This window comes from Tupaia chinensis, unplaced genomic scaffold (genome assembly GCF_000334495.1).
Source record: "Tupaia chinensis unplaced genomic scaffold, TupChi_1.0 Scaffold149851_1, whole genome shotgun sequence".
In the NCBI taxonomy this organism is placed as follows: Eukaryota; Metazoa; Chordata; class Mammalia; order Scandentia; family Tupaiidae; genus Tupaia; species Tupaia belangeri.
This window is the reverse complement of record NW_006209696.1, coordinates 537,610-541,649: the sequence shown is the minus strand read 5'-3', so window position 1 is coordinate 541,649 and position 4,040 is coordinate 537,610. Positions and strand designations below refer to the sequence as shown.

The window sequence follows — 4,040 nt, the reverse complement described above, 5'->3', positions numbered from 1 at the left end:
GTTTTTGTTACTTTCCATTCCTAAAACCAAAAAAGGGCATATGACAAGAAAATGAAGGCACTCATGTATCATTTTATAAGTCAGTAGAGTTGAGATCTACTTACCTCTCTATGAAAAGCAATTATAAGAAGGAGAAGTGTAGAAGGAAAAAAAAAAAAAGATTATTCTCTAGGCCTGAAAATATTACACTTTAAATATTAAGTTGAAATTGTATTTCTTTATTGAGGCTAAAATGGACTTAGAACTAACCACAATATTTCCAAAGCTCATGTTCCTGACACAAGGGATGGCCAAGAGGATATACAGATATTCAACTTCAGGTCACAGGTTCGAGTCAGTGCAGATTTTTAGTGACAATAAGACCAAGACTCTTCAAGGACTATTCGAAACAGGCACAGTTCACAGCAGAGCACATAAGAGTTCACCTCTAAATCACTAATTGGCAGCCTCAGTAAAGTGAAGCCAAGCATGAAATAGCTAGAGATTAAACTATTACTCTAGCCCATCTTCCCTAAAGCATTCCAACACAGGAAGCAGTAAAAGGGGGTGGGGTGAGGGGAAGAACTTGAGATTTTATCATAAAAGCAATGGACAGCCATTGAAAATTTTTTAAGCAAGAGGATGGCATGATCACGTCTGCAATTCTGAAAAAATATTCTCAGGAAGATTCAGACTGTGAGGGCAAAATGGAGAATGAGACTTGAAACAGACTGGAGGTGCTCTCAGCAATCAAAGCCAGAAAAGACTGGGGTCTGACTTCTGAAATGGGACTAAACTTGGGGTCAGAGATAAGAGAATAGATTTATTATTAGGCAAGGAAAAGCAATGTGTGTCCCAGCCACTGACTGAGTACGGGAAAGAAGGCAGTAAAAGAATCAAGGCTTTTATCAAGTATCTTTCTTAAATTGGTTGATAGTATTACCACTAAGAGAGAGAGGAAGAGGGACAAGTTTTGGGAATAGAAATGAGATCACTGTGAGCAAGCTGTAAAAGATAAGAAATGCCTGTGGGGTGTATAAATGGAGATGTTCAAAAGGCAGTTACAGTTATAGGTCGCTATGCAGGTGAAAGATCTGGGCTACGGATATAGAACAGATGATCATCAGCATATAGATTGTAGCTGAAACTTTAAAGAGGTTAAAATCACAGAGAAAGGGACGAGCAGTTGGAGTAATGTCTATGTTGCTGGATTCCCATTTAGTTGACTGCGGTTCAAGTCCTGGACCCAGTGGCTTAAACTCCACTGGACACATGTGAATGTGGGCGTGTCCAAGATCCAGAGAGGAGAACGAAGGAGAAGGGATTGCAGTGTGGCCATCCCCCCGGGGGTGATTTCTCGCTTTCTGTCTGTCTGTCTCTCTCTTTCTGGCGAGCACAAGTGCCCTATAGCAAAAGTGTCTCTCTCTCTCCTCTCTCTCTCTCTCTCTAAATAAATAAATAAATAAATAAAATAACAGAGAAAGAAATTAAAGAATGCAAATAAACAGAAGAAAAGAATGCAGCCCTGCTGGAGCACCAAGATTTAAGATATGAACCGAAAAAGAGAACCAGAGGAGGGACCAGCAGATGGTGTAATGGTTACTTTGCTGGAAGGGATTGTGGCATGGTGATCCCCCCTTTGGAGGGGTAGTAAATTCTCACTTTCTGTCTCTCTGTTTTTCTGTCTCTTTGGTGAGTGCACACAACCTGTAGCAAAAAATCTCTCAAAAAAAAAAATAATAATAATAAATAAATAAATAAAGTACCACAGGAGACTAGAAAGAAGAGCCAGGAAAGTAATGAGGAAAACGGGGCACGAGCTATATGGTAAAAGGCAAAGGAGGACAGAGTTTCAGGAGAATCATGTCCGAGACCTCACAAAACTTCAGTAAAAGATAGGAACCAGCAGTTAGCATAATGGCTATGTCGCTGGACTCCCATGTAGTCGACCACGGTTCATATTCCGGACCCGGTGGCTTAAAACTCACACCGGGCATGTGAGCGTGCATACCCAAGATCTTGAGGGGAGAATGGAGGAGAAGGGATTGTGGCGTGACCATCCCCTCTGGGGAGTGATTTCTTGCTTTCTGTCTCTATGTCTCTCTCTGTCTGTCTGGTGAGTGCACGCGCCCTATAGCAAAAACCACTCCAAAAAATAAAACTTCAGTAAAAGAAAAAGTGAATTGTGTGCATTGGATTTAGCATTGAGGTGTTCAGGTGTTCATGTACAGACTTTGTCAGAGAATTTTCAGTAAAACTGTGAGATAGATTGCAATAGGGGAGGAGTATACAAGATCACAGAGGAGCAATACATAATACATCATTTTTCCCATGAGACTTGTCTCTGATGAGAAGGAGTAGTAGTTAGAGGAAATGTTTCTTGTGCTTTATTTTTGTTTTACTGAAGAGACTTTGGCATGCTTTAACACTGAGGAGAAAGCTAGTATAAAGGAGTCATAAAGCTGGTCTGCATTATGGACACTGGCACCTCTAAACTGCAGCCATGGAATGTGGGCCCCGTGGAGTGGTACAGTACTAACAGGCTCCACAGCCAGTGCCCGTCCACAAAGCTGCCTCATGTCCTATGGCTATAGAGACAGGCAGGTTAGAGCCTTCCTTGTGAAGAAAACAGACACAACAGTTCCTTCTCTGTTCTTTCAAAATGCCACAAGGTAAAAAGGACTAGAGGTTAAGATGAAGGGTCATGTCTGAGAACCAGAGGCATGTGATTTAGTGGGGTGTGCAGGGGTCCAGCGGGACAGGCCGGTGAGTGGCAAGCTCTGTGATGGCACTGCCACACGCAGGCTGGGAGCTGGGTGCTTTATATAAAGTTGGCAGTTTGATTCAATTCTGAGGTCTAATCTCTGGGAGACCAAATGGAGGTTTCTGTGACTGATTTGCTATCCTTGCTTCTGACAGAGACATATGCGCTACCACTTTTGCTCCTAATACACTCTTGTTTGGGAAACAAAAAGAACCAGAGTTCTATGAGTATCAGGCCTGAAACTTTATCAGCATTCTTATTTTCACGGCGGCCTGGAGGGGCTCCCTTTGTTCATCCTTTCACCCCAGTGCCAAACCTACTCTGTTCCTGATCCCAGAGAACAGAACTGGTTAGGGAGACAAGATGTGGTATATTAAAGAATAGCAATAATTAGCTAAATAATGCCTGGTTCATTTTATGTTTATGAAACTATGACACTGTCACTCCTCTTCTAAATCCCAGAACCCAGCTGTCTGTCCCAGAGAGATGTTGGGTTAAGGAAACATAACATGGTGTAGAACTTCAATCTTTCTTCCCTAGTATCTCTCAGACACACAAGGAGTCTACGTGTATAATCCACAGTCACTCTTACCACACGCTCCTACACCCACCTTTTCTCTATATCCCCGATTCCCAGATTGCTCTCAGACTTCTGCACAAACACAGCACTCTCATCCATGAAGTCCCCATGGTTTTTATTCCACTCTAATTGCTTTTTTCTCAAGGATTTACCTGAGAAGCTTTTATCCTTTCTCTTGACAGGGTAGTAAGAGAGAAGGAAATTATGACAACAGAGGGGAATGAGGGAGGCTATGAAAACCAAAGCTTAATAATGTTACACTAACATATTAGAAATGTCATAAAGCTTATATCTGTAATCTTTCCTTTCAAAAGTCAGAGCACCTAAGAGAAAACATGTCGGTTGGGGAAAGCTTTCATAATTTGGAGCAGTTCTCATCTTTTCTTCTGCTGACATTCTTATGTGTGAGATGCACTCCCAGGGGGAGCTCAGTGCAGTTCCTAACAAGCTTGCTTCCTCTACTACTCAAGAAAGTATGTGGTTATACAAGTGAATGTGGTGATAAAATCCAATTAACTGTAAAAACAGTCATTTGAAAAACTGTAAAAACAGTCATTTGAAAAACTACTATACAGTCAGTTATCCTTTTATAAATGTGAACTTCAAGCTCCTCTCACCTTCATTCATTTTATAATAATGCAATATAACTACCTTTCAAAGAATGATTTGTACCTGTCCCATGGTCCATAGCCCTAGGAGAAAGGCCTAGTTTAGGGC

The 4,040-nt window shown here is 41.5% G+C and overlaps 1 protein-coding gene across 1 annotated transcript in view; it reads left to right on the top strand.

Moving 5' to 3' along the window:
* EPHA6 (EPH receptor A6) overlaps positions 1 to 4,040 on the top strand; it is a 983,118-nt gene that overhangs the window by 966,514 nt on the left and 12,564 nt on the right. The gene's annotated exons all lie outside the window — the stretch shown is intronic.